The following is a 23,605-nucleotide window of genomic DNA, read 5'->3' as shown; positions in this document are numbered from 1 at the left end:
GTTTTTTGTTGCTATTTTGTTATGCAATGTGCTTATTTTGCTGTGCAATGTGGTTTACATTTGGGGTTCACTGATGTGCATTAAGAGGCTTAATTCAGACTTTCCTGCAACTTTGTTTAATGCGCTTTACTTGCCTCGGACCTATGTTGCAGCACACATTGGCAGTATGTATTTTGTGGTGGCCACAATTTCAAGTTGACTTGAAGCTGCAATAAATGGTCAGCGTAGATGAGATCTTAGAGAATTAGGACATCAGAAAGTGAAAAGGAAGTATAATCCATATAATCCACTTTGAGTCTCCTTTGTGGAGGGAAAAAAGCAGGGCATAAATAAACATAATAACATAATTATAATTAATATTTATTTTAGAGATGTACAAATACAATAAAATATACCGCAAAAAAAGAATAATGCAGAAGTAAAAATGAGTTAATATAAAAAGAGAATCACACTAAGAAATCCTCTCCAGCTACAGATGCAGGCAAAACGTCAAGGAAAAATGCTGCTAGAACATGGCCATATACCCCGGAAACCACACAACTCTCCAGTGATACTGTCTGTGAAAGCCTTCGACAATGCTGTTAAGAAAAAGTTTAATACAGTAAGAAACAGTTTAGAAATAAGAAAAGCAAGAAAAAGAAAAGATGTCTATATACAATATATTTGACTTCCAACTTTCCTATAAAATACCACATTTCCTAGAATCTAATGCACCATCGAATCTAATGCATGCCTCAATTTTTAAAATCCTGAAACCCAAAAAAGGATTTACCATATTATACAAATCTGATTTTGGGAAGGTAATTTAGTCCAAAAAGTGAGCATTAGAAACTAGTAAATACAGTAATATATAAAACTAAGCAAAACAGCTTCTTTAAACTTAATTATCATTCATGCACTTCTAGTGCTTAAACCAATTTACTGATTTATCTGAAACTACTGTCAACATATTGTTCTCTTTACTCTGCAAAATAAATAAATACATAAATTACCAGACTTCTACAAAGGTCAGAAAAAAACATTGTTAATTTGTCAATTTCCACAAAGTCTCAGTTTCAATACCCATTCTTCATTTGTTGGTATGATTGTATATTTCTACATCTGAACGTACAATAATATTGTTTCTGTGGCTTTATATCGTAGTAGTTTCCCAATACTTCCCCATCTGGTCTTCCACAAGTCCCAACGAATACAACTCCACTTTCAACATTTCTGAGAGTATAATGATTTTTGAAGAGATCTTTTTAAAAAGAAAAGGGAAGCATTTGAAGCATGTGTAGAAAACTATGTATACATGGAAGAATTAAATACGAGGTGCTTGGTCAAGCAGTAACTTTGGAAAAGAATCTCCAGGACACTATTGCCACCTGCAGGTCAAAATGAAAAAAATACTATCAAATATTTTGAATGTCAATGTATTTTAGGAAACCAAAACAACTTTCATCTTATTCTTTCAATCCATGATGATATGAATTGCTGTTACATGACTTTTCATCACCCAACAGCCTGACCACATTATTTTGGACTGAGAATGATTCATGATGTCTTCTCTTTAGCTTTAACTGATTAACCTAGAAAGACTGCTGCTTGTCACAGATACCGTACAAATATGAAATTCACTCTTCAGTCAACTCATAAATAAGTTATGTATAGCCCCACTCGCCACTTAGAAACAATTCATTGTAATTTGTTTTGCCTACTTTTCACCCTGAAAGCAATTTCTTTCCTGTCAAATTCAGTGTTCTCAATTCAAGTTTAAAAAATATTTAGTAAGCAGAGATGTTGTTCAAATCTGGACACAGAATCAGAACTTGTGACTTGAAATCCAACCTCTGAGGTTAATTTGTTAAGATTTTAGTCAGAAGGTCCTCAAATTACGAGGGCTATCCAGAAAGTACATTACGTTTTGGAATTAAAAATGAACAAAGTTTAGGAGAAAACATTTACCATATGCAGTTGAAAGCCACACTCAAATAGTCATCATTCAAATCTAGGCACTTATCATAGCGAGAAATGAGCTTGGAAACTCCTTCCCCACTAAATTCTGCTGCCCACTAAATTGGGTTGCTGTGAGTTTTCTGGGCTGTATGGCCATATTCCAGAAGCATTTTCTCCTGACATTTCACTCACATCTATGGCAGGAATCCTCAGAGGTTGTGAGAGCTGTTGGAAAAAAGTTTATTAAACTGCAAAAACTTTGTTGTTTTGCGGGACATCCTGCAGCACATTTTGCTGGATTTTTCAACCAATATCTCATAGAGTTTCAATCAATTCAACATAGTTTGTGACAGCCACAAAAACAAAGTTTCTGGAGTATAACAACTACAGTACTTTCAAAGTAAGTACTGCACAATTAAATGGGAAATAACACTTTCAAACCAGGAACAGATTTTTTTTCCAAATTTTGTTACATAGTGTAATATCTGGGAATAACACCAAGTTCACTGTGTGTTCAGTGTAGGCCATCAAGTTGTTTGTTGATTTATGGTGACCCCAGAACTTTCAGAGAATTTTCTTAGCAACATTCAAAAGTGGGGCTACCTTTGGGGTATTTAGGGTGATTTAGAATTTGTTTTAAATTATATACTAGGACAATCTCATTTATTTCCCATGCATTATTATTTGTTTTCTACAGTTAAGTACAATATGAGATATTGCGAAGAAACTCTCAAGGTGTTGCTCTTCAACTCCATGACAGAACTAGTTTTCCTAAGGACAAATACTACTTAAGGCTGGGCGAATGCAACAGCAAAGTGGATTTAGTATTCCACTCATTCCTTTGATTGTGTAGATCACTATGGATCAAAGAAATGGGCATGCCAGAATATTTGATTATCCTGCTGTATAACCTATACTCAGGACACAATAGGAAAAAATAATTTCTAATGGAAAAGAAGGTCAAGCAAGACTGCATTTTATCTCTTAATATACCAATATATTCAGAGCATATCATATAGAAAGGAGGAAGAGACACAGAAGATTTATATACTGTAATTTTATATTGTATTTTAATTGTTTTTAACTGATTTTATGTATTGTTGATTGATTTTGTATAGGCATCTAATTGTGCCAGTGTTGTAAGCTGTCCTGAATCCCTTCGGGTAAGAAGGGCGGGATATAAATATTGGAAATAATAAATAAATAAATAAAGAAGCAAGAATGAAAACTGAGGGAAGTTCAGCAATTTGAGACATGAAGATAACACCATACTCCTAGCAGAGAATAGCAAAGTACTGGATCACCCACTGAAGAAACTCAAAAAGATAGTAAAAAGACAAGATTACAATTGACCACAAACATAATGACCACAGATGAGTTGCATTATATTAAAACAGATGATGAAGATACAGAAATAGTTAAAGATTTTTCGTTTTATTAATAAGAATGGAGACTGCAATCAGAAAATCAGAAGCCTGCTAGGAATTTGAAGGACAGCTATGAAGGAACTAGGCAAGATCCTGAAATGTAAACATATATCATTGAATATTTAAGTTAGGATTGCACATGCCACTGTACTTCTCATTTCTATGTATAGTTGTGAGAGCATACATAGTGAAGAAAGCTAACAGGAAAATGTGATGTTGGGAGTAGTGGAATTCTTCAGATACCATGGACTGCCAAAAACAAAATAAAACAAATGAATAGATCCTAGAGAAAATAAAGCCGAACTCTGCTTAGAAGTCAAATTGAAACTGTCATACTCCGATGATATCACGAGAAGGCATGATTCACTAGAAAAGATAATAATACTTGGTAAGTTAGCAGGCTGTAGGAACAAAGGAAGACTTAATCACAGGTGAATAGACTCAATCAAGGTAGACACAGCCCTGAGTTTGCAAGAGGCAGTTGGTGACCGGGTACCTTTGATGTCCCTCATTAATAGTCACCATAAGTCAAAGTCAATTCAATTGCAATTAACAGCAAAAAGAATGGTGGGTTATAGGATTTATATCCTTTCTCAAAATATAGGACACAAGGTGGCTTAAAGTAGTAGTAGTTTATTCATGTTGAGGCCATAAGTATACAAAATAAATAAGCAGCTTTGGCAGCTGGGTATGTTTTGTCTGGAGAAGAGAAGGAACATGATAGCCATGTTTAAATATTTGAAAGGATGTCATATTGAAAAGGAAGCAAGCTTGTTTGCTCCATCTTCCGAGATTAGGGCATAATGAAACAATGGGCTCAAACTCTGAGATTCCACTAAAATATTATGAAGAAAAAATAAATAAATTGAAGTGGGGGCATGATGGTGATAGGCTGCCCTCTGAGATCCCATGGGGAGCCCATGCAGCATCCAACCCCTGGCAGTTTAGTGGCTTGTCTTTCAGTTCTTTCCATGTGGGTCCCGTAAACTCAGCTTCCAAAGTTTTCTTTCTCTAAATTTTAATTGACTATTTTTGTTCATAACACAGGAAAAGGGAAAATAACAGCAGACAGTTTGAAAGCAGAATGAAAGGCATACAGATAACCTTGAAGAAAGCAATGGAAAAATGTTATCTAATGACAATAGCAGTGCAGCACAAAAGGGTCCTGTGCCAGAAAGGGTGTTGAGAGGTGTCCTGATCAACCTATTCAATTTTACCTTCACTGTTCTTACGTAGGCGAACTTGCCTATGCACGCTGAGCTGAGAGAAGCTGTAAAAATTGCTTTGTTCTATATTAATCACAGGCTCTGAACAAGCATGAAAGCTAATACTCTACTAGTTCGCTTCAGGTTACCACTAAACACTGCTGTTCTAGACTGATCCTTTTTCAGTTGTACCAATGAAACTGCACTAGAGCTTACTTTTGCAATTTCATCATGCATAATTATAGACAACAATAACAATACTTGTCCAATTCAACAATTATAATCTATAGAAAAAATGGTGGCAGATGCAACAAGAAATTCTCTATTACCTAGGACAAATATGGAGTTTTTACACCTTGGTGAAGCAATGTCCCCCCCAAATTAGCTGAAGAAAACATATGTTCTATAGCTCAAGGGCCCTAAAATAAATTACTGAAACTGGACTCTGACAGTTGATGAACTTGCTGTTCTGGGAGTTGGAACCTTAAATTCAGTAGGCAGAAAGTACTGCTTAATTGACTAGGCAAAAACCAGAAAAACGGCTATTAATATACTGTACTGCATTTGTGTCCTCATATTGCCTGACAACCATAAGTTAGGATCTCAGTAAGAAAGCAAAGATGATTTATTTCTTATCCATTTTTCCCTATGACTTTTTTTTAATAATTAGGAAACATGACCAAGTGGAATGACGGCTGTAAGTAAAATCAGACGATCTTTACTAAAAAGTTTCCTACACTACATGTCTAAGCAATTTGTAAAATCTACTCACACTACTTGTCTATAGGGTTTTCTGTGTAGAAAATTATGTTTTGAGAAGAGAAGACATTTTCTGAGCAGACAAGTAATACGTATGTTTTCCAACCAAAGCACTTTCCCAAAAGACTCCCTGAAGTGTGAACAGTCTTTGAGGTCTGAGTAAAAAAATCTTCCATCTTTTTCCACAGTAGGGTCAAAAGTGATATAATTATGGATTGTCGGACTGAGCAGGTTCCAAAATAATAGCATCCAAAAATGCTTCTTTGATAGTCTTCTTTTTAGTTGTCGACTTTTTACTTATATTAATATCCCACTTTTCAGTAATTGCAAGGTTGACTTTCTCCACAAAATTTATCCTCACAATAAATCTGGTAGAATCTCTTTTCTTGTAGTTTGAACCATCCCTCCATGTCCTAGTCTTTGGAGCAGCAGAAAATAAGTTTGTTCTGCTTCAATATGATATCCTTTTAAATATTTAAACATGGCTATCATATTCCCTCTTAACCTTCCGGGACACTGGATTGGGTCTGCATTGTGTCCTGTCAGGGCTACCCTAGCTGCCTTAGAGGTGGCAGTGAGTCCCTAATGCCCAGCTGTGTAGAACGTGTCTCCTGCCCCCATGTTGCAGCTGTCCCCAGTCACAACATGCCACTTACCTGGCCTTCACTGCTTTGGCTGAGGACTCCAGTACTAAGAGAGCTCTGGCTGATGGCAGTCAGAGTACCAGCATGTATATGGGTGCTCTGGCTCATACCAGTGCAAAGGAGGTGGAGTACTGTGGCTGGAGACAGTTGTGATATGAGGGATGACAACAAGGAACTGTCCCTGGTCTGGTTGAGCCTGGGAAATGTAGAGTTGCAGTCAAGAAAGCTGCGTCTGGTTCGTGCTTTTCTCCACTTCTTTCTCCGTTTCCTTTCAATTTCTGGAATTTTCCACTTCCATTCCTTAGAATGTAGCATAGGTTGAGCATAGGTTCAGTACCTTAGCTATCAATGATGGATTTCTCTTAATAAAGATTTTATTAGTCTGTAACTGATATCCCTTCCTCCTTAAACACTCATCTTACATTCAATCAGCTGCCAAGTTTGTCTTCTAACAAATATCAGAATACTTCACATCCCCCATTACTACTACATTTCTCCTTTCTGAATGTGTGGTAATGTGTTCTTGAAAGACATCATCTAAGTCCTCAGTCTGGCTTGGAGATCTGTAGTAGATCCCCATAATTACTTCTCTGTTGTTCCTTTTCCACTTCATTTTTACCCAGGCACTCTCTACCTGGCTTCCAGGTTTTATATCATGAACCTCTTCACAGGTGTAAACATAGTTGATATACAATACCAATCCTCCTCCTTTCCTGTTTGGTTATTTTTCAGAAATAGGTTATAAGACTCTATTACTATATTTTAATCACTGGACTCATCTCACAAGTTTCAGAGATGTCAATTACATAATATTTGCTTATGAGTTCAAGCTCATCTTGTTTATTTCTATGTTTTGTACATGTCTTTGGTGTAGAGACACCAAGGACATGCACCCCCACCCCACACACCAATGATTCTTGGTCCTTCTATTATGCGTAAATTTCCTCCAAGTGTACCTCCTGTGTTTGGGAAGTGACCTCATCAGAGATTCTGTGTGATTCTCCCGCAAGAAGTCTGTTTTGTCATGTCCACCTTTTCTTCTTCCATGGGCTTCAAAGTGTTGACCTTTTTTCCAAAGAGAGCACATGCTGCAAGTATAACTTCTCACACTGTGAGGCAAGAACACAAACACCCCACAGCTATTGCGGGTGACTGCATGAGCTTCCTCGCCATCCATTTTTTGAAATCTGAATTCTAGTAGAGAATGGAACAGACATCTAGGCCTCCTTAACCACCCACCTACCCACCCATCTAAACACCTCTTTTTGTTTCATTTGTTCACCTCACTCCTGTTTGCCTCACCCCAAGATCTAGTGCTATAGCTCTATAGAGAGCTAGTGGTAGTTATTCATCAACTTACAGGTTATGCTGATCAGTTAATGGCATTCAACTTAGTTATTAGGAAGAGAAAATTAGTATTGGCAAATAACCCCAAATGATGCAGCAAGAGAAACATAGTAGAAGTGAACAACTGGCTCCACAGATCAATTCTGAACAAATCAGGAAAGATTTGGCTTCCAGGACCATGGTCTACACTTTCACAAAGAAGAATTTCTGCCATGAGATGGATTTCATCTCACAACAGTTAGAATCATAGAATTGGAAGAGACCACAAGAGCACTCCAATCCAACCCCCTGCCATGCAGGAAAATCCAGTCAAAACACTCTTGACTCTTGACATCTAGTCTTTGCTTTAAAATTTCTAGAGAAGGCAACACTACTACGCTCTGAGGTAGCCTATTTCCGGGTCAAACAGCAGGAAGTTCTTCCTAATTTTTAAATGGAATCCTTCTTTCTGCAATTTGAATCTATTTCTCTGTGTCTTAGGCTCTAGAGTAGGAAAAAAACAAGCTTGTCCCCTGACCCCTTCTAAATGTGACATCCTTCCAAATGTTTAAACATGGCTATCATGTCCCACCTCAGCTTTCTTTTCCTCAAGCAAAACATACACAGCTTCTTAAGCTGCTTCTGATAGGGTTTGGCTTCCAAACTTTATTATTTTGGTCACTGTTCTCTGGACATTCCAATTATGAAATGTAAGTTGGTAAGAATGTATATACTAGACATCTCACAAATGTAATCAGAAGGATTCTGAATTAAGTTATTTAAAGGAGTGACAGAATATTCCAGAAACCAGAGGGAAGCCAAATGCTAAGGACAATAGTCTGAATTATAAAGATGGAAGTGGAAAGCTAGTACAAGAATCCAGTAGTGGGTAGAAAGACCCATGGTCTCAGATATCTATACATCAATTAGTAAAGTTTGGGAAAGAAGACCAAAATAAATTTTAACATAGAAAGACAAACATAACTGAACAGACACTAGCAAAATCTAGTAGCATGATCATGATTGAACTGTAGTAATGAAAGATTAACACGGACCAAGCTTTGCTTTCTGGAATTTTGCAGGGGGAGGGGGATATATTATAAATCAATTAATGAGTGAATGTTTCGCTATAGAATCAGTTGATATGGATGATCCACTGGACAACTCATTAAAAAATGGATCAAGCAGTGAAGGATGGACAATAGGCTTATGTATCATAGATAGTTGTGGGGAAATACAAGAGGTAAAATGTGGAAAACAAGCTGAGAGCATTTGGGTAAAAGCTAAAGGGGAGAGAAACAACAATGACTTCAAGCCAGACTGGAGCTGCGTATGTTCAGCCTGCTGAAGAGAAGACTGAAGGATAACAGGACTGCACTTTTTAAATATCTCAAGGGCTACCACAAAGAGGATGGCTCACTGCTTCATACCTAGGTCTAATGGTTAAGTTAAAGGAGGGAAAATTCAACATTCTTAATGGGGACCTCCGAGTTGAGATGTCACCATGTTGCTGCATCCCTTAGCTGCTCTGCTTAGGGAGAGGTGCTAGACCTGGCAATTGTTGACTTGAGGGGAGATCAGCTGGCATAAACTGCCTCCCTGGTATGGAAGGTTCAGGAGAACACACACAAGTGTCCAAATTCCTGTTGCACACTGTGGAACAGAGGAGCAGGTGGAACAGCGGGAACCAATACAGAACCATCCTGCCCCACCATATATGGACACTGAAGACTTACTTACTGTTCAGAAAGTTAAAATTGAGAAGTCTTTGTGCATTCAGTTATCTTAACTTCCCAATTTTAACTTTCTGAACATCTTAAGAATGTTTCTAACTGAACAGTAAGTAAATTGCTGATGGACTATGTTATCTGATATGAGAACCAGCACTGTTAACGTGGATAGGTTTAAAATTAATGAGATTGGGCGTAGATTGTTTCTGGAAGAACTGGAAAAAGATTTCGAAAATTAAGAATTACTTAAATATAAGCCTGAGGGGAGGAGTCTGTTTAATTTTTAGAGAAGTCTGACTTGGCCATGGTGGTCCATGCCTTGGTTACATCTAGATTGGATTACTGCAATGCGCTCTACATGGGACTTCTTTTGAAGACGGCCTGGATACTGCAATTGGTGCAAAGATCAGCAGCCAGGTTGTTAACAGGAACTATCTACAGGGAGTGCACAATGCCTCTTCTGAAGCAGCTCCACTGGCTGCCCTCTACTTATCTTCGCAATCATATCTCCCACTACAAACCAGCACAGGCTCTTAGATCTTCTGAGGAGGTCCTTCTCTCGCTCCCACCCCCGTCATAAATACGGTTGGTGGGGATGAGGGGGAGAGCCTTCTCACTGGTGGCCCCACGAACTCTCTCCCCAGGGAGATCAGACCACCCTGTCCACTTTCCACAAAGATTTGAAGACATGGATGTTCCAACGTACTTTTGAACAGCTCAGTCATAATGTATTGCTTCTCAGTCATAACTGTTTATTGCCCAGATCGCCAGCACTTTATTCCTACTCATTTTTGTCCTGCGTTTTGACATGCCTGCTCCTCCCTTGTAATTTTGATATTTGCTGATGTATTTTATGATGTTTATTTTACTGTTTACTGTTTAATTATGTTGTTGTTGTGTTTTAACTTTTATTTGTTTTCATCTCTGGGCTTGGTCTCCATGTGAGCAGCTCCGAGTCTCTTCGGGGAGATGGAGACAGGTCATAAAAATAAAGTTGTAGTTGTTGTTGTTGTTGTTGTTGTTGTTATTATTATTATTATTATTATTATTATTATTATTATTATTATTATTATTACCGGTATTACTTTTGCCTGATAATAGCAAAGTCACTGAAGTACAAAGCAGTGAACTGACAAATCTGCACTTACAGGTTAATTACTATTGAATTCAAGCAAGATTGGTTGAGAACACTGACACCCAGTGGTAAACTATAGTTTCAAAGTAGAGGGGTTTTTTTGCTTCGTATTATTTTGACATTAGTCAAATGGAGCAATCAGTGATTTGATTGACCAGAACCAAGGGCTTCTGAATTAATTAAAGCAGCTGAGATTGGAAATTAATCAGTTGGGAGTTACTCTCAAGAGAGTTTTGAAAATTGGCAGTGCAGCCTCCAAGCAAGGCTTCCAGGCTTCCCCCGCCGCTTCTCCTGGTGATCCTCCTCCTCTTCTCCCTCGGCAGGCTGACTATCGAGGGAGAGGAGGAGGAGGAGGAAGAGAACAAGTGGTGGAGGCAGTGCAGCTCCCAAGCGAGGGAAGGAGGGAGGGAAAGAGTGTGCCTGCCCATCCAAGACTTTCCTCTTTCCCTCCTTGCCCTCGATACCCTGTACCTTTCGCCTCTGGCGCCCTTGGGCCTCGGGCCCGCCTGCTAACCTCTTTGGGGACCAGCTGGTTTTCCTCGCTGGGCGCAATGGTCAGTGGTCCAGGCAGGCCAGGAGGTGGAAGGAGGGAGAGAGGGAGAGCTTGCGGGAGTCGGCATCAGGGCTTGAAGAAGACAGCATACTTACCTTGTTCTTGGTGGTGGCCTCCCTTATCCTCCTCCTTTGCTGCCCGTCCGCTTGCCCTTCCTTGCTCGCTGGCTCACTCACCGATTGGTCCCAGCAGGAAGGGCAGAACAAGGACCCAGCTCGGTGAGTGAGTGAAAGAGTGAGCAAACAAGGGCGAGCATCAGATAATACGGTGTGTCAGATAAGCAGAAGTCGGATAAGCGGGACTCTTCTATAAATGTTAAAAAGTATTGGGGAAAGAATGGCAACTCCGTTTTGAGGAGCAGCTATCCCCAAGCACTATCATCTAGAATCTGCCTGAGAGATACAACTGGAATCACCGCAACACAGTGCCTCTGATTCCCAAAGCCCCAGGGAGTCCAGAAAGATACCATGGTTGATGGTTTTGAATGCCACTTAGAGATCAAAAAGCATCAACACGGACAAACTCCCCCTGTCAGTGTTAAGACTGAAATCATCCTCTAAGGTGACCATAAGGTGACTCAACTCTGTTCCCTGCTCTGAAGCCAGAAATAGGTCAAGGAAGCGCATGTCATTCAAGACTGCCTGGATTTGGAAAGCAACTGCCTCCTCAATCATCTTGTCCAAAAAAGGGTTAGGCAGTGGTCTGTAATTATTAAGGTCCAGAGAATCCAGGGAGGGCTTTTTCAGCAGGTCTAACTACTGCTTCTTTTAAACAGGATGGACAGTTCCCCTCCCTGAGGGATGCATTGATAATATGTTGTATTTGAGATCGAATTGCATCAAGAAAGCAGGTTGTCCTCCCTACTTGTCCCAGCAGCTTGTCCATATCAACAGTACTCACCAAATGAAGAACTGAATGTGGCTACAGAAGCTGTAGAAAATAACATTTCTCCCATTTTTAAAATGAGGCAAATAACAAGATTGGAAAAGATCTTCAAGGAACAGTTTGGTGGGGAGATCCTGCCACATTTTAATGATTTAGAAATTAACTAGTTTGAATAGAAAAATGAAACGCCAGAGAAAATTTGGGGAACAATGTTGCCTTTTGTATTGTGAGCAGAAATGGGCGTTTGAGACTTTCAGGTTGCCAGAATGACACACAGTCTCATTCCCACATCCACTCGCCCAGGCTTTTTGCAGCAACTGGGAAACCAGAGACAAGCAAAGGGGGGGGGGGGGGGGGAGAGAAGAATCAACTACATGTGATGGAGCGAATGCAAGAAAAGCCAAAATAGAGGCAACGAACAGGCAATACAGAGGGACCCAGATTGCGATCTTGGCTCATTGCAACCAAGCTGCTGCTTGCCAGCTTAGTGTCATGGAAACCCTTACACAGCTGAGACACAGTTTACTCCTCTCATTTGTTCTCTTAACTGCATCTAAAAATGAGTAAGTTAAAAAAAAAAAACCTTACAAAGCTAACTATAGTCATGGAGGTAAGGCAAGAAAAAACAAGCTTCAAAAGTAAAACTAATGAAGAAGGCTGTTATTAATATTATTAAAAGTAGGGGAAATAAAACCTTTGGGGAAAAAAATATCGTGTCTACATTTCTGACTAGAACTGGACAGAGCAAGCTACTTTGGGAAGATTAATAAATATCTTTTCTACATATCCCCCATTTCTTTCATTTTGCCTTTTGAAAATTGGAACAAACTGCCACTTTCCTCACCTTGTTTTTGACTGAATTTGGATTGAACTAAATGGAGAAGTTGGGGCTTCAATATTTTTCTCTATTATTTTGGCTGGATTATATTTTTCCTATGTTAAATGAATTATTTAAAATGCAACTAGATCGAGATCTAGTACCGTAAGTTAGAGAAGGAAAATGTAAGCTATAGAAAAAAAAAAATAACTGCCGTGAACTCCAAACAAAAAAGAATGGAAGAATTTCAAGCTCTTAAAATCAGGTGACAAGAATGAAGGCAGACATCAAGAAGAATTTAAGGAAAATGTAAAGAAGTTAGAGAAGACATTAAAGAGTTGAATCATTCCACAGAGGTTAAAAAGATAGCTCAAAGAACACAACAGTTAAAAGAACAAACTGATAGGCTGGAACATAAACAACATAAGAAAGAATGAGAGAGAGAGTTGATTCCATTGTACTTCTGAAGACAAGGGAAAGGAAATTTTGTTGTTCTTTCAGTGGGTTCAAGAAGACAACTGATGAGAAATAACAATATGTTTGTAATTTTTTTGAGGAAGAAATGAAGCACGAAACAGAATTTTCAGGGTGAATTCTAGAATTGCAACACAGAAAAAGCTTCCATGTGATTTTATTCTTCACCTTTTCCAGAAGCCTAATCATGAATTAGTATTGCAGAATTTTTAAAACAAAGAACAAAGGTGGGTGATGAGGAGGTGAATATGCTGAAAGATATCCCAATGGAAATTTAGAAGAAAAGGAAAAATGGCATGTTTTTGACAGGTTGCAGCAAAAGGGAATGTCATTTAGCTGGGAAAAGATGGAAGGTATATCACTATTGTTCGAACAAAGAACATACAGTCTTAACTCCATTGTGAATGCTAAAGAATTTTCAAGTAGATTAAAAAAAGATCTGGACAAACTGACATTTTATGAAAAAGAAAAAAAAGATTGGCAAAGGAGAATGAGAAGGAAAAGACCAAAGATGCTAAGGCTATGAAAGGATATTGGTGATTAGAAATGGATGTAAAGAATATTACATGGAATATATGAGGATTGAAGTAGACCTTGCAAAAGTAAAAACACTTTCCACAATCTTTTGAAAGAAAAGCAAGATAGAATGTGTCTACAAGAAAATCATATAAAGCATTTGGATAGAAACTTTCTATACTACCTTTGAATAGGAAAAAAAATATGTGGGAGCTGTTGATAAAAAGAAGAAAGGAGTGATGTAAAATAGATGTAAAATAATCAATTACACCTGTGAATTTTTATAGATCACTTGTACTGATATGAGGGAGTCCAAACTGAATTTCAAAGAAAAAATAGTGCTGCGGATTCATGCCACAAATCTGGGAGTTATTCATAAATGACGATTTAGGCTGGATCTACACTGCCATATAATGCAGTTCCAGAATCTAGATTAACTGCATTGGACTGGATTATAGGAGTCCACATTGCTATTTAATCCAGCTCAATGCAGTTAATCTGGATTCTGAAACTGTATTCAGTCAAATCAATCAAACTTCATTTATATCCCGCCCCATCTTCCTATGGGGACTCAACGCGGCTTACAACATAAAAGACAAACATTCAGTGCTAGAAAAATAAAGAATACATTAAACAATAAAGATAAATAGTCTATAACATTCAATAGTAAAAAACAAATCACAATAAAAGACAAATAAAACGTATTTCATTATACAGCAGTGTAGATGGGGGCCTTATATATGATGAAGCCATGAAATACATTTGAAAAAAACCCAAAAGGCATAGCAGCAAGGCATAACATCAGTTTGAGGACAGACATGTTTTGACCTTCAAAATCTTTGACAAATAGAACTGTTAAAATAGAAACTCTGCTGAGGACTTTTACAGATCATAACCCTATAATACTTAGAATAAAGGGGAGGCAAGCCTCCTTTAACTGAAGATTGGACAAGTCTATCTTACATAATGAAAATATAGTGGAAAGGAAACTCAAAGAATATTTATCACATCTTAAAGATGACTCCGTAAATACATCCTTATATACTGCCAATATGGTTAGTTTGGAACCAGAGGTCAGGGGCGGAATTAGCAAAATGTGATATTAAATCAGCATTTGGACTGCTGTCTGTACATCCAGCTGATTTTTGAGCTACTGGGCATTTCATTTGTGGTGGTGAATATATGGGCTGAGCAATACCAAGGGGGTGTTCCATATCTTCTTCCACTTTAGAGAAATTTAACACCTTTTTCAAGTGAGCTATCCATTTCAGATCTGGGTTACAGAGTTCGCTATCTGAATGACTGTGTTGCACCCCTAGGGTACGTAGGCACCTCAAAACCACACTGGAGCCCCAGAATATAAGTAAGCAAGTTGTTTATTGAAAGTTATATGCAAGCAAAAGCAAAATAAAGTTCAGAGTCAGTAAATAGGTTCAAATCCACAAGAGCAAGGTACTTGAAGTTCATGAAATCTATAAAAACCACTCAAAGAGCATAGTCCAAAACTCGATATCAAAGTAAGTCCCAAGAGATATCAAGAATAGTCCAAACAGGATTATTTCCAAGGCATGAATCAAGGATAACCACAGGAAGACAAGACTAGAGTGCAGGATTAACTCCAAGGTATAAAGTCAATGATGAAACACAAGGCAAGGGTCTCCACTGGAATAAAAACAAAATGGCAAAGTCACTGGAATATCCAAGTGGATTCACAGGCCAAGGCAAGGCTGGAACTTGAAGCAGGATACACGGCTGTAGGAATACACAGGAACACAGAGCAAAGAACCTTCTTTATTGAATAAGCAATGTTATCACCTCTGGCTGTGGCAAAGAAAGCAAGGCATTTTAAGGTAAATGCAAGGTCTTTCTCTCATGAGAAAACTACTCATTAGACTGTTTCAAAAGCAACTGTCTGCTTCTCCGGAGACATTCTCGTTCCCTCCTCCAATGAGTTATCCCTGCCTTCCTGTCAAACTCATTATCCTCCTCTAAACTAGAATGTCCATCTGGCACCTGGAAATCTGACTTTGACTGCTGGGAGGAATGCTGCTGGAAGGAATGTGGTTCACAATGCCTGCTTGCAACCATTCTGTCTCTGGTCCCAGAATCCCCTGGAACAAACTCTGACTGAATATCAGGTTCTGGTTGTATCTCAGGCCCAAACTCAGACTCCTCTGGCAAAGCAGGTGCAGGGACAATTACTAGCTGAATGGGCCCAATCTCAGGCTGGGCTACAACAGATTATTTGTCCATAGCTCAATCAGGAACAGGCGAGTGTGCTTCCATATCAAGTCAATTCTATATGCTACTCAGGAGTTAGGAGCCTCCCTAGAACATGAAAAACCTGAAGGCTGGGCAACATTACTTACATATGTGGGAATTGAAATCACCACCATTCACCAGTGGTGCAGGTTTCTAGTTGAAAAAAATACATGATTTAACAAAAAATCATTCTCATTACTTTTGGGGCAGATCAAGACAGTAGTAATGATACTACTGATACTACTATGTAATACTGCAGTAGTGGTATAAAACCCTGATACATGGCAGAGGTAAAGCTCCGCCAAGAGGTTAACATCCAATAATTCATCAGAATCAGCTCAGGCTCATTTGAAAGGTTAAAAAGGTTGCAGAAGTTGGGGCTATGTTTGGAGCAAGAAAAAGAACAAGGAAATGGTAGGGCAACGCTTAATCCTGGAAGGAACTAAAGAATGGCGTTCTGTTCTGGACCCTTTATTGTTTAACATCTTTATAAATGAATTATACAGTTGGCCCTACAAATCCATGGATTCTGCATTCATGACTTGACATTTTATTTTTTAATCCAGTAAGCAATGGTGTTATTTTACTACACCACTGTATATAATGGAACACCAGCATTTACAGATTCTGGTATCAACAGAGATCCTGGAAACAACCCCCAGGGTATACCAAGAGTCCTCTATACAATAGAACAGAGGCATGCTTATCAAATTTACAAATGATGCTTAATTATGGGGAGTCACTAACACTCGAAAAGACAGGAACAGAATTCAAAATGACCTTGACAGATCGAAGAATCTGGTTTAAAGTAACAAAATGAATTTCAATAGGGATGAAATGTAAGATATTACATCTAGGTTGTAAAAATGAAACACACATTAACATGGGTGACACCTAGCTTCAAAGTAGTACATATGGTAAGGATCTAGGGATCTTAGCAGACCATAAGCTAAATGCGAGTCAATAGTATGACACAACAGTCAGAGAAGCCAATGCAATTCTGTGCTGAATCAACTGAAATATAGTATCATGATCAAAAGAAATAGTGGCCCCACTCTGCTTTGGTCAGACCTCACTTCTAATAGTGCATCCAGTTCTGGCACCAAGAAGAACATTAACAAGTTGGAATGTGTCCAGAGAATACAAACCACAATGACGAAAGTTCTGGAGACTGGGCTCATGAAAAACAACTGAAGGAGCTGGGTATGTGTATCTTGAAGAAAAAAATGAGAAGTGACATGGAAGTTCCCTTTGAGTATCTGAAGGCTATAGTGCAAAATATGAAACTTTTTTTTGTTCTTGCTACTTCAATGTATTTACATGAGCCGAAGGTATTCTGCCTAAACATTAGTAAGGTTTTTTTTTAATGTAACAGCTGTATAAGTGGATTAGAGAGCCTTTATGATGGTCAACTCTATACATCTATGAGAATCTTTAAATAAAGATTACATTGGCATCTTTCAAGGGTGCTTCAGTTGTATATTTCTGTATGACAAGAACTAAACAGTCCTTATGGTCCCTTCAATCCTAAGATTCTATGATTCCACACTTCCCTTGCAGACTGATGCCAGAATAGGCAAGGAAGACTGACAATTTTGGATTACATCTTAACCAATAGAAATGAACTGGTCAATGGTGTGGCCCTTGTCATGTCAAGGCCTTTGACATGAATGGCCTTACTCTCCTGGATTCATAAAACAGAGAAAAGGGAAACCAAAAATTGTTTTGGTATCACCTTTCAAGTACCCTGGAGCTCGGTTTCTCCAATCTGCTCAGACCAGCTAGAATTCTTTGATATGGCAAACACTGTCAGGGTCTGTGTAGCTGGAGCAAATGAGTAGTCCAACATAAAGCAGGTAGTACAGCCAAACTCCAAAGCCCTTTTGGAGAAAACAATGAGATTAGGCATTCTCCCAAGACTATTCCTCAGGTCTGTACCACACTCTATCTATAATGTACTGGAAGTGGTCTCATTGATTGCAGGAGTCCACTACCACATGACTTTGTATTCCACGTCTCCATCAAGATAGATGGGGGAACTGCAGAGCCTTAGTGAGGGTCCAGTGGTTCAGCAAGGACCAACAAGGTACAATGGAAGATCAGGTGTGAAGGGACATAGGCATCTGCAAAATAATTGTAACAGAATTCATCTGTGCTTCTAGCTTCTGGTAGGTATGGTGTTTACGCAAATGTTCTTGTTGCCCATGTTGAGGGTAAGTCCATAGGTGCCTATTGGTCTGCGTGCATTGTCATTGGACAATGATGCAGAACAGGACTGGGTAGTATTTGTAGCTGGTTAAGACTGTGGAGTTTGCAGGGTGGATGTATGCAAGGGATTATTGTATCCAAATTCAGCTAGTGCTTTGACACAACCCAGCTGTCGTGCTTGAAGTTTGTGAAACATCAAAGGTGGCATTGGTCAGTTTTGTCTGACCATCCATTTGAGGATGATGTGCAGATCAGAGGTGAAGTCTGATGTCCAGTTGTTGTAGGATACTTTGTGGGAAGCGTGCAATGAACAGAGGTTTTCTTGGGAAGACCATGGAGCTGGACGACCTTCCAGAAAAACAGCTGAACAATATCCTTAGCTGTGGGAATCCACAAAAAGGGTATGAAGGGAGGCATCCTCATAAACAAGTCCACTACAATGAAAATGGAGGGCACTTCATCTGATTTGGGTAGATCTGTTACAAAGTCAATTAAGTTCAAGATCTTGGGATTGGTAAAGGCTGCATGTTTACTTTGAAAGGTTGGCCCTTGGCTTGGTGGGCATATGGAGCTACTTGAACTGGTATATGTGGATGAGAGATCAGGTAAAGAGTTTGGGGAAATTACATGGTGAACTGCTGTTGGCTTCAGGTCTTGGCTATGGCCCTGAATGAAAGCATCACACCATTACTGCTTCTGGATTTATTCCAACAGTGTAGCGAGTGTGTGGATGGCTGCAAAGTATTCGGGTTAAAGCACTATCCTTTAACTCTCTTTTCCTTTCTGGGAAAGATTATCTGGCTGTCTAACCATAGATTTGCCTAGCTCACATTTGACTAGCTTGTTTGCCAGAAGGTCATGGGGAACTTTGTCGAAGGCCTTACTGAAATCCAGATATGCTACATCCACGGCATTCCCTGCATCTACCCAGCTTGTAACTCTATCGAAAAAAGAAATCAGACTATTAGCGATGACCGCATTCATTTCTAAGTGTTAGCAGACCACTTCCTTAACAATCTTTTCCAGAATCTTGCCTAGTATTGACGTGAGGCTGATTGGACAGTAATTGTTTGGGTCATCCTTTTTTCCCTTCTTAAAGTTGAACCATGAAAAGAACAGAGTCTACTGTATTTGTCTTTGGTTCAACCTCTGAAGGATCTGCTGAGCAGTATATGCCTCCACTGGATTCAGGCCCCCCTCCAAATGATGACACCAGACCTTGGTAAACAAGAGGTCTTTGTCCCTGATAGACTCCATAAATGGTGCTACTAATTTGGCAAATTCTGGGATGAATCACTAGTAATAGCTGGATATCTTTCTTTATTCTAGGGGACTGGCAATGGTCTCAATCTTCCAAATGACACAGTACCATAGCGTCGCTTATGTAAAATGGCAAAATCAAGTTTTGCTTTTGGATACCCCATATATACATGTATACATCTAAAAATGTTAGTTAACTCCCCACCCCCCCAAAAAAGAACCTGGGTTGACTTACCACAACTCAGTGTGGGAACTCTATCAAGACTATGGGGAATTTATGGATATGGAGGACTGATTGCAATTTTAATCTGAATGGTTTTTAAATATGCTGTTAAGATATGTTGACTGTAATCATTGGAGGAAGGTGGAATAATTATGGTGATGGTTATTATAATTTCAGTATTATAGTATAATTCCATACTATAATGGAGTAGATGGGAATCACACTGTCATCCAGATAACAGCCGGATTGTAGCTCCCAGTATTAATCATAATTGGCTATGCTGTCTATGGCAACTTGTTCCTGAAGTTCAACAACATCTGGAGATATATATGATTCCCATAATTGCTGTACAATGTTTATTACTACTATCATGATGATAATGATGACAAAGACAATGGATGATAATGATGATGTAGCCACTTTCACTTCATTTTTTTCAACAACTTGTAACAAACATTTGAAGCATTCTAAAATGACAAAATTCCTCAAATCAAAGTGCAAGAAAACTTTTAATTCATTCAAAGGACAACAACTTGCATTACATCTCATTCAATATAAGGGATCATTCATTTACACAAAAGGAAGATGAAAAAAGATCTAGGTTTTACAGCTCCAGAACACTGAAAATGAAATAAAAAAAAATCTTCAAACTAACCACTATATTTTAGTATCTGAACATCATATCACAACTGTAGAGTTCTACAGCGGATCTAATTTTGACAATATCCTAGTCCAGAAACTCAACATGAGGGTAAGAAGAAGAGAGACTAATAGAAGATACGCCCAAGGCCATCCAGTCCAAGCCCATACTGTCTTGTGGAATACAACAGCAAAGCACTCTTAAGAGATGACCATCCAGCTTCTGTTTAAAAACCTCCAGAGAAGGAGACACCACTCGACTCCACTCCCAGATAGTGTATTCCACTGTGAAACAGCTTTTACTTTCAGGAAGTTCTTCCTAATATTCATGTGGAATTTCTTTCTTTGTAATTTGAATTTTGCTCTGTGTCCTAGGGCCCTTCCATACAGCCATATAACCCAGAATATCAAGGCAGATATTCCACAATATCTGCTTTGAATTGAATTATCTGAGTCCACAGTCTCTGGAGTAACATAAAACAAGCTTCCTCCATCTTCAATACAACATCCTTACAACTATTGAAACATAACTAATAACTATCTTATTCCCTCTTAACCTTCTCCCTGTTAAACATATCCAGCTCTTTAAGCTGCACCTCATATGGCATGATTTCCAGACTTTTTACAATTTTGATTGCCCACTTCTAGGCATGTTCTAGCTTTTAAATATCCTTCTTATTACAAAACTTGACATCTCACTAGTTACTTCTCTCCAGGATGAAGAGGAGCCATTGGTACCTTTTGGGCTAAGATAGGTAACCTGTTACAAATCCACCAAATACAGTAACATTGTTTCTAATCCACATTTTACTGGCTTTTAAACTAGAGCAGGGGTCCCCAAACTAAGGCCCAGGGGCCGGATGCGGCCCATCAAAGCCATTTATCCGACCCCCATGTCACAAGGGCAGAAGGGGGTTGGGCTAAATGACCCAAGGGGTCTCTTCTTCTCTTACAACCATTATTATTATTATTATTATTATTATTATTATTATTATTATTATTATTATTATTATTTGAAATACAACAAGATGAATCCACAGCAGATACTCTGCTGGCTGTTGTATTGGATCACACATCGGACACTTCCCAAGTGTCTAGGACTGTGTGATGTATCGGCGCAGATCCCAATAAGGTGGCCTTCTGCAGCTGGCAGGTGGGGATCGTGTCAGCGCTGATTATGTTTAAGTGCAAGCCAAGGTCTTTAGGCACTGCACCCAGTGTGTCGATCACCACTGGGACCACCTTGACTGGCTTGTGCCAGAGTCTTTGTAATTCGATCTTTAAATCCTCATATCGTGTCAGCTTTTCCAGTTGTTTTTCCTCAATCCTACTGTCACCTGGGACTGCAACATCGACAATCCATACTTTGTTTTTTAACATGATTGTGAGGTCAGGAGTATTGTGTTCCAAAACCCTGTATTATTATTATTATTATTATTATTATTATTATTATTATTATTATTATTAACATTGAGGCTGGGTGGCCATCTGTTAGGGGTGCTATGCTTGTGCTTTTGGTGCACAAAGGCAGAAGGGGATTGGACTCAATGGCCCAAAGGGTCTCTGCCAATCCTCTTTTTTATTATTATTATTTATTATTTATTATTATTTATTGCTCGGTGGCCAACTATAGTCCGGCCCTCCAACGGTCCGAAGGATTGTGAACTGGCCCCCCGTTTAAAAAGTTTGGGGACCCCTGAACTAGAGTATCAAGTCAAAGGCCTTCCTGAAATCAAAATATCACAGGATTCCCTTCATCTACTAAGCTTATTACTCTATCAAAAAGAAAAAGAAGAAAGAGGTAAGATTAGCATGGCATGACCCATGTTGATTTTAGTGATCCTTTCTAAATGCTTACAAATTGTTTAATGGTCTGCTTTAGAATCCTTCCTGGTATTGATGTCATGCCAACTGGATGGTAATTGTTTGGGTCTTCTTTTTTTTCTATTTTTTAAATATGGGAATAACATTTACACTCCTCCATCCAACAGGATTTCTCCTGTTCTCCAGCAATTCATAGAATCATAGAGTTGGCACAGACCACAAGGGCTATTTAGTCTAGCTTCCTGCCATGCAGGAATGCACACTCAAAGGTCTTCTTAAGGATAATCATTTAGTCTCTAATTAAAAACAGCATATTCAACTGGTGAAAGTTTATTACCAGTGGTTCTGAGATTACTTCTGGAAGTTATTTCAATGTAGGGCGCTTCCACACAGCCATATATCCCAGAATATCAAAGCAGAAAGTCTCACAATATCTGCTTTGAACTGGGTTATCTGAATCCACACTGCCATATATTCCAGTTCAAAGCAGAAAATGTGAGACATATGAATTAATTTAGATTAGCCCTGTATTAATAAATGCCTTCTGTATCTATTCTGTGCTGCATTTCCCCTACATCATCTGCTCCATTTTTCTCTGATTGAGCACTGCTTTCCTTTTGGGAGGAGACTGATATACATAAAAAGTTAAATAGTTCTGCCTTCTCTCTGAACTGTTAGCATTTTACCATCTTTCTCATGAGGCAGTCCTATCATTTCCTTATTCTAACTTTTTCTATGGAAATTAAAAAAAAAATCCAAAAAAGAGACCATCCAGTCTCTGGTTAAAAACCTCCAGAGAAGGAGACTCTACCACATTTCGAGGCAGACTATTCCACCACCAAACAGCTCTTACCATTAGGAAGTCCTTCCTAAAAGTTTAGGAGGAATCTCTTTTCCTGCAATTTGAATCCATTTCTTCATATGCTCTAGAGCAGTGTTCCTCAATCTTTGGTCCTCCAGATGTTTTGGACTTCCAGCTCCCACAATTCCTAACAGCTGGTAAGATGGCTGGGATTTCTGGGAGTTGTACCTGGAGCAGCAGAAAACAAGCTGATCCCCTCCTCAATGTGACATTTTCTCAAATATTTAAATATGGCTACTATTCCCCGCTTAGTCTTCTATTTTCCAAATTAAACACACCCAGCTCCCTAAGCCATTCCTTATAGGACTTGGTTTTGAAACCGCTCATCATTTTGGTCTCCCTTCTCTAGACATGTTCTAGCTTGTCGATATTCTTCCACTCTTTTAACCTGCTAATCACTCTTGGTTAGGATCAGATCTAAGTTGGCTTGTCCTCTTGTTATCTCTTTCACCTTCTGAAAGATGCCATTGTCTACAAGGGAAATGAGAGATTTGTTGGACTTTATATGTACAGAAGAATTTGGTTTTCAACATATTTCAACATAGTTGTCTATTTTGAATCTCTTTTAAGACAAACAAATTGTCAACAAAATAAAATAATAATATAGTTGAAATCTTCTACTACATATGTCTTTTCTGAACATCTGGTCATCTGTTCCAGGAAGCTATCACCTAAGCTGTCTCACTGGCAATGACATCACTGCTGCTTCACTCTGTCTTAATGTTTATCCAAATGTTCCCCACTTGCTTCCAGGATTTAAGTCATGGAGCTCTCCAAAGATGCAAACATCCTTGCTACTCCTTGCTTGTTTGGTTTATTTCTCTTAATACTACAGTCTATTAATACATTGTAACCATGAGATTCATCCCACCAGATTTCCAGTGATGCCAATTATATTATACTTGCTTTGTCTTGTTA

General features: G+C 38.8%; 1 protein-coding gene across 11 annotated transcripts in view; it reads right to left on the bottom strand.

Annotated features, from left to right (window-relative positions):
* Positions 1 to 339: 339 nt before the first annotated feature.
* Positions 340 to 23,605, bottom strand: part of LOC100563080 (potassium voltage-gated channel subfamily A member 1) — a 40,396-nt gene continuing 17,130 nt past the window's right edge. For 3 of the 11 annotated variants that reach the window (XM_062982012.1, XM_062982015.1, XM_062982014.1), the window contains 2 exons: positions 22,679 to 22,855; positions 340 to 15,161 (listed from right to left, as the gene is read on the bottom strand). The gene's annotated coding sequence lies outside the window, so the exon portion shown is untranslated. The remainder of the gene's footprint in view (positions 15,162 to 22,678; positions 22,856 to 23,605) is intronic. The other 8 variants (XM_062982017.1, XM_062982018.1, XM_008111333.3 and 5 more) reach the window with 5 other exon arrangements.

Source organism: Anolis carolinensis, chromosome 5 (genome assembly GCF_035594765.1).
Source record: "Anolis carolinensis isolate JA03-04 chromosome 5, rAnoCar3.1.pri, whole genome shotgun sequence".
Taxonomy (NCBI): Eukaryota; Metazoa; Chordata; class Lepidosauria; order Squamata; family Dactyloidae; genus Anolis; species Anolis carolinensis.
This window is presented reverse-complemented; position numbering and strand designations above follow the sequence as displayed.